At 50.0% G+C, this 11,911-nt stretch overlaps 1 protein-coding gene across 3 annotated transcripts in view; it reads left to right on the top strand.

The window, feature by feature from the left end:
* Window positions 1-7,671: 7,671 nt before the first annotated feature.
* TESK2 (testis associated actin remodelling kinase 2) overlaps window positions 7,672-11,911 on the top strand; it is an 84,333-nt gene continuing 80,093 nt past the window's right edge. The window contains exon 1 of one of the 3 annotated variants that reach the window (XM_064516128.1): window positions 7,672-7,689. The gene's annotated coding sequence lies outside the window, so the exon portion shown is untranslated. Of the gene's footprint in view, window positions 7,690-7,792; window positions 8,038-11,911 lie in introns of those variants that run through there. The other 2 variants (XM_026104285.2, XM_026104270.2) reach the window with 2 other exon arrangements.

Below are 11,911 nucleotides of genomic sequence, written 5' to 3'. Positions count from 1 at the left end.
TGGGGGCCAAGGAGAGCGCTGGCTTGGCATTCCCCCTGGGAGGCTGTGAACGCCGCGGTAAACCCGTGCGGACGAGCCCCCCTGCAGGTTGCTGCTATTACTTTAGCCAGTCTCGGAGATATTCATTAGGGTTTTGATTAACGCGTGAACAGGGCACCTTTGCTCCTCGCAGCACGGAAGGGGCCATTGGGAGCAGGAGAAGTGACTGCACCAGTGTGACGATGTCTCTGCGGTGACACCACCGCTCTCCCTCCCTGGAGAAGGGAGCAAAAATACCAACTGCGTGCTTCTTCGGGTCCTGCCAGTGCACTGCTGCTTTGCTGTGAAGTGATGGAAAATATCCCCCTTAGGTGTTAGACAGCAGCTCAGTGTGTCTGCGTGGCTTATACAGAGGCTGTGGCTTGCTAAGGGGGTAGTGGCTCTGAGCTGCTCCCAGGGGGGACAGAAGCCCCCCTGCAAAGCCTGCTGAGCACGTAGCCCAGCCGGGCACAGGCGGTGGAGAGAGCGGAGGGCTTCCTGTAATAATTTTGGAAAGAAAGTTTCATGCTCAGAAATCACAGCGTTTGCTTCTGCTGGCGCCACGCTCCCTTTTGCAGCGGGCTTTATTTAGCTCCTGTCCTTTCATTTCTGACTGGCGGCCAATGCACAGAGCAGGCCAGGGATGATCAAGTTGATTTTGCTAATTTGGTAGAAAGAAGCAGATAATAGAAAACAAGTGAGTGGAAAATAGTGGCAGCGAAAGGGCTGGGGGAAGAAAGGGCCCAGGCAGGAGGAAGGGAGGCGTGAGCGCTGGGAGAGGCATCAGCGCGGTGGTTGGGCTGTGCGTCCCGGCCCGGGCTGCTGGCACCGGCTGAGTGTCCCCCCGTGTCGAGCAGAGCAGCGGTGCGGGCTTTGCTCCCGCCGCCACCACAACCCCGAGCAGCCCACGCGCAAGCTGAAAAGCTGTCATTCCTCTTGCACAGCCAGCGGGCGAGTGGGGCCAGCAGCGTGAGCCGTGCCGCTCGGCCGGCACCGACCCGCTGCAGCGAGCACCGGCGGGAGACGGCCGGCAGCTATCACCAGCACTGCTGAGACCTGAGCGGCCCACGGCCCAGGGAAATCATCCCATCTGCTGTGCTTCAGCCTCTCCGTCCTCCTCCCTTTTCCGCAGGGCTCCTGGAGTGGCACGAAGGAACATCCCGTGCTGCCCTTGCAGAGCCCGTATCCAGGGGAGCTCAGCGGGTCCCGGCCTGCCTTGAGCTGCATTGCACACCTGCTTTTTCAGGATGGCTGAGCAAGGTCAGAGTTAGTCATAGCGCAGATGGGCCAAACTGTGCCCGGGGGGGGTGGGTGCATTCTCACGCTCCGGAGGTGCTTCTGTGGCGGGGCTGCGAGGGCAGTCGCTCTCTAAGGGGGGCAGTTCTGCACCGTGGCAGAAGGGATTTGCTGGTCTCAGAGGGAGCTGGTAGCCAGCTGCCAAGAGCAGAAGAGAGAAACCAGAGTGAGTGCTTTTTTTCCCCCAAGGCTGAAACATCAGACAAGCGTTTTGTTTTTTTATCAAAGGCAAATTAAATCCCAAAAGTCAGAGTTAAGAAAGAGGAATTCGCCAAAGAAAAGAAGATGCTACTGGTGACTTGCGGGCTGACAGAGGGAGCATTTGCTCAGCAGTTTCCTGGGATGTTACATCTCCTCTGTTGCTCCTCCAATGCAAAGAGCATTGTCATTCATCTATTTTTAATACCAGTGACGCAGGCAGTGAACCTGATTTGAAGGCTAGGAGTTTGTCTTCTTCCCCCTGTGTATCTGTCCTGACTCATCTTCCTCCCCAAGGGCCCTTCACAGCTTTGTAATCCAGCGAAGGAAGAAAGGAAAAACAAAACAGTTGAAATAAAACAGACCAGAGAGCAAAGCTTCAGAGCTGGAGAACCCTTCCTGGAGAAGAACAGTAAACACTGGGACTTCGCTGTCTCAGGGAGCCAGGGAAAGCTAAGTGAATGGGAGACCTGAGCAGGGACCCGGGCAGGAACGGGGCACACGCCTGTCTTGAAGCCCTGCAGAAAGCCCGGGCAGGAGGATGCAGGGGCAGAGCAGAGCTGCCTTTGGGAGCTTGCCACAGTTCAAGCCAGCACAAGTCCATATTTCCGCACTCCAGTGGGTGCTTTGTGAATACAGCTTTGTCAGACGTTTGAGGTTTTTTCCCCTGAAAAATCAATATTTTGGCATCAGACAGCCCAAAAACTCAGTGGCTGCTGAGAGCAGCCATGCCCTGGGCCTTCCCCAGGTGTGGGGGTCTCACCTGAGCTCATCTGGGAGATGGGCACGTGGTGGGACCTAGCTCTGACACGCTCTACCTGGGGCTGAAGCCACCTGGTCATGGCAGCACAGGTTGGTCTTGGCTCATCCGTTGCCTTGGGTGCTTGCACGGTCCCTGGGCCAGGGAGCACCGCGGAGCAGGCCGGGGGAGGCCGGCTGGCTCTGTGCCACTCCCGTGCCTGCGGTACCACCAGCACCTTAGCTATGTTGACACTACAGCACCATTGCTGTGGGACCTGCAGCATGGACGGGCTCTGAATTGGAGCCAAGGCAGCAGATGGCCATGACGAGCAGGCAGGGGAGCACGGGGCTGCGGCACTGGTCCCAGCACGGCAGCTGCTCAAATGGGAGTATCCATCTGTCCCAGCGCAAGCTCCCCTTGGTTCCCGAGGCAGGGTGTCTCGCGCTGCTGCCAGCCTTGTGCGTGGGCTCTGTCTGGCCTCGTGCAAGAGGAATGTTGGAAGGTGCTCTAACGAATCCCAAGGTAGCCGGGACTTGTGCAGAACCACGTGTCCTAGGTTTGGGCTAAGGCTGCAGCACGGTTTTGTGCACAAGGACATGCTGGTTGCCTTGTCCACGCCAGTGGTGAGACAGTCATTGCTGTTGTTCCTATCAACATGCATTTAAGTCTTCATCCAGAGGAAAGTGTGCAAGCAGCCGCCCTGCGGAGCCCTCCCTGCGGCCAGAAGGGTGATTACGACTTGACGAGGAGGACGCAGTGCAAGCGCGGCACTGGCTGCGTTCTCCCCTGCTCAGAGCAGAGGGAAACGTCTGCTCATCCACGAGCAATCCTCATCTCGATCTGCAAAGGCTGTCAGGAAGACTGGCCAAGGGAGGCATGGGCAGGAAGACAGTCCTCGGGGGCGGGGGGATAAGATGCAAAAGCAATAAGATGCTTTTTGAAAACTAAGGGTTCGAAAGCCTAAAAGGATCATTTTTCATGTCTGTGCTATTTAATATCTGCCTTGGACAGGGGTTAGGGAAGGGACAATGCTGACATTAGACAGGAGGCAAATTCCAGACAGTCCCTCTGGGAGGTTGCTGCAAACGAGCACAGAGGCTTGTGACACTGTCTGCTGTGTTGTGGCAGCAGGACACCACCAGAAAAGATGCTGTAACTGCGAGAAGCCATGGCTTACATTCACAGAGCTCATGGCCAAAAGGGGCTGTTGTGGTCACCTGCTCTGCCCTCCTGAATAACACAGCCATGAGTTTAGCCAGATGTTCCTATCCTGAGACCATCTGCTTGACCTTGCTAAGCAACCTCAGAGTGAGCTACTTCCCTTACTGTTGAAAATCTGTCCCTTCTTTCCAACTTCAACTTTCCCAGCTTCAGCTTCCAGTCACTGGAGCTGACTTGGTCTTTGACCGCAGGATGAGAAGAGCCGTCTGTAACAAGCTGTTTCTCCACAGAGGCACTTGTAAATATATGGTCAGTCTTCACTGTGTCAAGCTTCTTCGGTCTTTTGTTATCAGACCTCATTTTTCAGATCACAGATCTTCCTTTTCTGACCCCACTCCCTCTGCAAAGGGTACGACTAGCCCAGACCTCACCTCTAACATCCTCCCTGGGCCTGGGCCCTGGGAGGGCCACCAGCTAAGCCTGGACCCTGCTGGCTGGTGGGTCACGGACGGGGCTGATGAGCTCTGCATCCTGCCTGGCATGCTGGAGTGCAGGAGGACTGCTCTGCTGGAGGTCTGTGCCTGTCTGTGGGGAGAGTCAGGCAGGCACACGTGGATGGGTGTGGGTCACTTCACATTTAATAGCAGCACTGCTTAAAAGAGCTTAAGCAAAGCTCTCCCGACTCCCTTCCTCCCTGTCCTCCACCTTCTCTCACAGAGAACTCATACACATGGGAAGAAGACAGAACAACCCCTTTGTGCCCCAGGGTTTTTCGTCAGCACTGGTTCCCCAGCCCAGGTCTCTGTGCTGCTGCACATGCAGCAGGAGCATGTGGCAAGAGGAAGGGAGAGGAGGGAGGCAGGGCTGATTTCAAGAGGCAGCAAAATGCTCCTGCCAACACAGCTGCAAGTCAAAGGTGTGTGGCTTGACAGATCGGTGATGGCTTTACTCCCTTTACTTACCGTAGCTTTATCATCTCCCTGCATAGGCTGGTATTCCCCTCCCTGATACACCTATCTTACCTGTTTCCTTTAAGTTATGCATGTTCACAGAGTTTTTCTCCTTGGGAATGAGAAATCTCCCAACCTTCTCTGCCTCTGGGGCATTTCCAAAGCCCAGAGGAAGGGAATTCCCCTCCTGCCTGCTATCACCCAAACTCTCTCATGTCTACTTTTATTGCCACCCTGTGAGTTCAGCTTTGCCTGCTCTTTTGTCAAACCTGTTACACTTAAAAAGCCAAAGTGATCTGTCTGGGGAAGAGAGACAGACTGATAGCACAAAGGAACAAACCACAAGCCACAGAACTGTTTTTTGGAGCAGCTGATCTTTGCATAGGGCAGCCAGCTCGCCGGCAGCTGGAGGAGTGGGGAATACCCGCCGTGAGCAGAGCTTCCTGCAGAGGTATTTCCAGGATGTATGGCGCTTCTTGAATGCAAGAGAGAGACCATTAGAATGAAATACATCGAGACTTCTGCAAGACTGTTCCTTTGATATCTCTCTTTGATGCGTCTTTCAGTACAACATTAATTTTTCTCTCTCCAGGAAACAGAGGAAAGCTATAAAAGCTACTCATCTTCTGCACATTTTAAGGCCACAGATTTGCTAGGGTGTTTCTGCCAGCTATAAGGAGGGACAAGGGGACTTTCTCAAACAGAGGTTCTGCTGCTGATGTATGTACACATGTGGTTACCAGCAAAACCCACTTTCTTCTGCTTTCAAAACATAGGCCTTCAGCCTTTGAGATAAAGCAGTAGGAGGGCTCATAAGACTATCCTATCTCCAAAGCCCTCTCAAAATAGGGATCATTTATGGCATAATTCTAATCACGAGACCCCATGCAATGGGTATATGAAATATTTTATGAGTGTATCCAAATGAAAGTTAATTTTACTGAATCATACTGGCATATTTTAGTGATGTTACTTTGTACCAGCAGATGGGATGAATGCTTGTTCCTGGATATTACCAATAAGAAACTTGTGGGCAAAAAGCAAAGATAACTTACGTCTTTGCTGAAAAGCAAAAAAGAGGTGAAATTTATGATGAGATGTTGGGGAAAGATAATTCATTTGCTTTAGTACTGGGATTAGCCCCCCAAAAGAGAAGTAACAAACATCTGCCACCAGATGTCATCCTGAAGCTGATAAATAACTTCTAAAACATTAGGGACAAAGGGCACTGGGGAAGTAGTGAGATAAAAATTGAACGCACTGGGGTTTCTTTAACAGGGTACAAAGCAGCAGGGATCACTGTGCTGTGGCACAGTGAATGTCCATGGAGACTCTGGGACATTTCAGATTTTGCTTTGTACAGTCCTTGCAACTTGCATGGATAAGTCCCAGCCAAATGTAAAGCACTGAAATTTAATTTTACAAAATATAACTTTTTAATTATAAAATAAGTTTAGTCTTGACATAAAGTCCCATTCTGGAGCTCAGTTATGCTTGAGTGTTAGCAGAAAACACTGACAGATCTGGGTAGTTCCATCTGCTTAGTCATACATTCAAATATGATGGATAAGATAATCATTGTTTAATGGCTTAATTACAAAAGCTTCGTTGCATCCTAGGTATGAGCTGTCATTAGAATAGATATTTGCACATGGGTGATATTTGCATTTCGAAGCGTGGGAAAGTCATTGTTAGTGAGGGAAATCCAAAAGGAAAATGAAGAAAACAGGATAATTCTTTCTTTCCACATGAAGTACTTTCAAGCTCTTACTGCTGCAGAGCCATTATATTTTTGCGGTTACATTTATACAGAAAGTCCCACTATAAACTTGGGTGACATTCTGGAATGAAATTCAATCAATAAATTATAGATTAGAGATTTTAATCCACCTCTAAGCGTAAATCTATTCAGTATTATCTGTGGAGTTGGTGCTGATGCTTCCAACATGAAAGTCCATCAAGCACATTTTGCACCAAGTTAGAAAGATTAGGTGCAAAATTAATGACAAGCAATAAAGTGAAAACATATTACTAATACGGTATGGCAAGGTTGAGTGATGTGTCCTTGCCTGAAACCTTTTTAGCTATATCTTTAGCAGTTTTAACTGTTTGGGATTCAGTTTTTCAACCCAAGACTCCACAGCAGATGAACCTTGTTTTTTTAAAGAGCTTCCGTAGAAATAGCTCAGCCATTGCAAAGGGTGAGATCAGAGAAAAAAATCCATCCCTTGCCAATGTAACCTCCCCCACACACAACTATTTAATGAGATGCTCTGTCCCTCATGCTTTGGAATGGATAATTTAAGTTTGGCAGTAAAAAAGTAACTTTTTCGATACCTGTTACAAGCTGCCTAAATGTGGATACATTAATCACAGTATTATTATAGTTTGGCAGCCTAAAACCCAGAAAATTTGAGGTTGATTGAGGTTGTAGCAGGCTACAGCCAGGTGCTCTAGGGGCTGGGCAGGACTTTCTGCGCAGCATGCGGAGGGAGCTGAGTTTTCTCCTTTGACCGGTACCATGACTAGGATGCAGGCAGCTAGAAGGAAGCAGAAGGCAGCTAGAAAAGAAGGAAACAGCCTAAGTAACGTACTGAAGTCCGGAGAACCGGAGGGAGGAAGAGATCAAAGAAGCTGCGGCAAAGCGGGAGTCCTGTGGGGAAGTCCCTGTCCCACGGGGACGTGTAATTAAGGGTAATAACAGAAGAGATACAGCCAGGAAGCCTGACTATGGTCACGCGGTTAAAAACCGGCAATCCCGACCTAAAAAGCTCCCCCCGCCGCGGGGGAGCTGCCGTTCTCAGCGGAGGCGGCAGGTGTCCCCACAGCCTAACGCGCAGCCGGGGCGAGCCCCGCCGCGGGCACGGCACCGGCCCCCCCGCAGCAGCGAACCAACGGCCGCCGCCGCCATGGCGCTCCGGCCCGCCCCGCGCGCGGCCTGCTGGGAGGCGCGGGGCCCGCTCGCTCCTCGCCCTCCGCTGCTCCCGCTCCCGTCGCGGGGCCAGTCCCACTGACAGCTTCGCGCCCACCGCGCCCTGTAAACACGCGATGATTGGTTCTCCCGCCCCTCCGTCACAAAGCAAAGCTCGTTCTTACTGGCTGAATCTCTTATTTACAACCCGCCCTCAAAAGTTGACCAATGAGAGAGAGGCGCCCTTAGCAACGCCCCTCTCTGTTGCCTGTCACTATTGCCCCGGGAATTGTTGTCTCTGTTTCGGTTGGCCAAGCTGCCTGCCTCTCAAGTCTCTCTCGGCCAATTACAAAGGGGGGCGCTCACGTGGACTACCAGCGAGGCCCTCCACCTGAGTCTCCCTTCTCGATTAGGTGAGCGCCTCCGTCCATCTAACCCGCCGGCGATACCGATTGGCTGTTGGGCCGGGCTGTTCCCCGGGTGCCGCCCCCGGGTGCCGCGGGAGGCCCAGTGGCGGGGGCGCTGGCGGCGGGGGCGGGCGCGCGAGTCGGAGGCGGGGGCCGAGGGAGGAGGAGCCGCGGCGTTCGCGGCCCCGGGCCCCGCAGCTGGGCTCCCTCCTCACATGGGGCCCCCTCGCTTGCCGCAGCGGCGGTGCGGACCCTCGCCGGGCTGCTGAGGAGGAGGGAGGGGGCGGCGGCGAGCGGGGTATGCGACCATGAGAGCCCGCGCCGCCCGCGGGCCCTGCTGGCGCCGGCGCTCAGGTAACGGCCGGCGCGCGCGGGGGGGCAGGAGGAGGGTGCCTGCAGGCAGGCGTCGTGGGGGCGTGCGGGCCTCTGCGAGGGGGCGGGCGGGGAGGGAAGGTCCGTGCGGCTCGCGGCGGGGGGGTTGAGGGAGGCACCCCCTGACGGGGTACGGGAGCGGGGAGCCGCTCCGGGCGAGCAGCGGAGGGGAAGAGGCGGTGAGCGGGACCCGCTGGCTCTGCGCAGAGGCTGCTGATGGATTTCTCCGAGCAGGTGCGCGGAGGGGCTGCGTCCTCCGTGCGGGCGGGGTGGGTGGCGGATCCGCGGGGCAGCGGGTGCTGTGGGCTGCCCGAGCCCCTGCCCGCATCCCGGGGCAAAGATCGCCCGGAACGGGACGAGGATCTTTGCCCCACCGCGTGGGGGCTGGAAGCGGTCACTTTGCCAAGAGGTGTGAGAACTCGGCCCGGGTTTCGCTATTTTAAGCGCTGCACTGGAAGAGTACGTGAATCATGCATTAATGACAGGCTTGGCTGTCAGGTGTATGTGCGTATGTGTTTGTTTTATGGCTTTGAGATGAAAGGTGCTTTATAAAGGGAGACGATCACTCTTAATATTGCATTCCATTGAGGGTGGGAACTGTATTTGCTTTTAAATGTGGAGGACTTTGCAGTCGGATACTCCGGAGAGTACCTTGAGAGTTGAAGTCTAAAACTTTGAGTACCGAACTGAATTTTAAGTTTAGACCTGTCTGTTTCTCACCCCCAAAAAGACTTTCCAGCTAATTTATGAATAACTTCTGTGCTTCAGCTGAAATGATTTTTTTTTTAAGCAAGGTCAGAGTTTAGCATATTTTATTGTCTGCAAAATCAACAGACTTACAGTTCTATGGACTTAATTAGGCAGTGGAATTTACAGCCTAAGATAAGATGTTTTATGAGAAACTCTGATATGCCCAGTGAATTAGCCATAAACCTTTCCATTAAGTCATCATCTCTGGAAATTTTTGTTGCATACCTTATCCTGATAGGCCAATAAAAATGTCATTTTCTCTGACTCTTGTGAAAGTATGCTCTATAGCTGTAGGCATGTCTGTATACTTCCATTATGCATTTTGTTTTGCCCTTATGTAAAACTTGTATGCAAAACACAATTAACTTGAGCTGAAGGCAGGTGGGTCTCTTCCCCCAACCTGATGGCAAGCATGTGCTGCTCTGTGCATTTTCTTGCTTGTGCCACAGGAATATGTTCTGTTCTGTCTTGTTAGGATGAATAGCTGGCAGTGGGAGCAGAGTTGGAGATAGGGATGGGCCAATCCTTGCTTCAGTCCTTAATGTTTTCATGACTGTGGAAGGAGAAAGTTGGTCCAAATGAGAGATTCTTAGTGGTTTATGCCTCTTGTAACCTAACTATACCTCTATACATTCTATACATTTGCTTTTGTCATTGTAATTCTTCATGTAAATGATTTCACAAATTCATGGAAGAATTGCAAGGTTAAAGGAGGGGACCGTTGCTTCTGTGCCTGCTGCAGAAAATAACGAAGCTTGTGGTTCACTTGCATAATAGGTTTCCTTTGTGTATTCTTCCTGTAGCCAAGAACCATGCATTTGCACAGGAGCAAAACTCTTCTTGTATCTTTGCAGTGTGGTACTTTGCAGCCTAGCACAAAAACAGGCGTTCTTCTAGGCAAGATCAAAAAATGGTCAATGTTCATGATTTTGTAACCTTTTGCTGCTTATTAGTTTTTTTAATGTGTTAATTTGAATTTGTGCATTTATCAGTAAGTACATCTAATAATCAGCTGCTGTATCCCATTGGTCCCATCTGTTGTCTGTTGCCAAGTCCTCTTTGGTTATGTCTGACTTAGATAGTAAGCTGCTTTGCGTATGGCTGTGCCACTTTTTCTCAAGTTGAACACATGTATGCTAGTGGCTAAGCCACCTTCTTATTTGATCGTTCCACCGGTTGCACTGGAGAACTGTAATTGCTTTTGCAACCAGGAGGGGAGTTAGTTGAAACAACTTTGCTTTTGAAAGCCAACTTCATGTGCTCCAGCTCTGTGGCTCATGAGCTGGGAGGTATGTGTTTCACCTTGGTACCCAGGGTGCTTCAGATTGATATTCAAATGAAGCTCCTTCCAGCTTCATTTGTTTCCAATACCTTAATAACAAATTTAGGAAGCCCTGTTCTCGCTTCACAAATGCATAAATAAATTAGAACTGTTACTGTTTTTTGTGTGTCAGGTACCTGAAGTAAAAAGCACTTAAATATGGACTGGGATTTCAGCCTTAGTTTAATAGCAGATTATAGCATGTCTCTTAAATCTTTGTGGAGGTGATAGTTTCAGCTGAAAAGTACAAATGTTGACTGTCATGTATGATTATATAATGTAAGATAGCGTCCAAGAGAGGTCAGTCAGGTATGAAACGCAGTCTACTTATTTTAATTTCATCCCTTTTTCATCCACTCCTGTTCTGTTTTGTTGCCTTTGCTATCCTGGGTTGTCTCACTGGCTGCATCAAAAAACTGTAAGTTGCTCCCTGTCTCCTGTGAGTAAGCCCCTGATGCAAATAGGGCTACTGCCCCTCAGATGTAAACCCTGGAGAAAGCTTGAGGGGGAATTCCTTGATTACTGGGATATATAATAATACCACTGGGGTATAATAATACCACCTCTTGGTGTTGAAAGCCTTTCACTCCGTTTGCTTTTTCTCAAGAGCTGAGCAAACATCAATGCACTGAAACCTGGAAGGCAGGAGCTGCTTCGCAGTGCCTCTACTGAGCCTTATCAAAGCTGAGGGAAGACCAGTGTTTGCTGGATGGCTTGCAAATTTTCTGTTTTGGCAGGCAAATGTAATATAGCTGCTGCTTCAAGTGAGTAATTTAAATATATGTTGTACATGATTTACTTTAGTTTATTTCACTTTAGTCTAGTAACAAAGCAGTGTTACAGTCTATCTACACTATGGATTGAAGTCACTATGAGCAGGTTAGGGGACAAATGGATTTTTGCTGGGACTTTTTTCTTAGGTTCAGTTTTGTATTGTATTTGGACCCTAAAAATCGTTGGCAATAATATTGTTGGCATAAAGATCAAATGTTTTTTTATCTGTTGTTATATTTGCCTTCTAAGCACATGCTAGGCTTTAAAACTACTTGTATCAAGTGTAGGCATAAACCTACAATCTTGGCCCTGAGTCTCAGGTTCTGCCGCATAATGGCCATTCTCTTCTATTGGGATCAAACTTGGCTTCAGTTACAAAATAAATGAGTTGTTTGTTTCAGCATAGCTTCTTGTGGAGGTTTGTTCACATTGGTAGTACACTACTACCATGCAGGTTAGCAAACTCCCAGTTTCTCTACTGGAGTGGCAGGGGTGATGCAGGTCTCTTGAGAAGGACGTTAGCCCTAGCTGCGGGAAACTTGCGCTGCGATAGCACTGACCAGAGCTTGGAATCATCTGCCACGGGGGTGAATGAAATTAAAGCAAAAGGTTACCTGAATGTTTTTTACATCTGAGTGTAGTAACTAAGACTGTAAACTGGACTCTAGGACTTAGCGTATTATAAGCAGAAAGACTGGAGTATGAGCTGGGCCGAGCGCAGTGCAAACTCTGGTGCTTGTAGCTACCTTGTCTGTGCGGAAGTGTGTAGTATTATCTTTCTCTCAAAGACTGGAAGCTAAGTTACAAACAGAGTAACTTTCCTCTGTCTGTTTGACAGTAGCAGTTCCACAAAATTGTGGAACACCTGATTCTCTTTACCTGTTTAGTTTGATTTATTTTTCAGTCCCAAACTCTTGTTCCACCCCCCTAGGCTAATTGCTTCAAAGTCAATTCAGTCCTCGAAAGATTTTGTTCTTTAGATTCCTTTGAAGCTTTTCTGAATTTTGTGCA

Source organism: Dromaius novaehollandiae, chromosome 8 (assembly GCF_036370855.1).
Source record: "Dromaius novaehollandiae isolate bDroNov1 chromosome 8, bDroNov1.hap1, whole genome shotgun sequence".
NCBI lineage: Eukaryota > Metazoa > Chordata > Aves > Casuariiformes > Dromaiidae > Dromaius > Dromaius novaehollandiae.
Note: the sequence above shows the minus strand (reverse complement) of the source record. Positions and strands in the feature narration are given on the sequence as shown.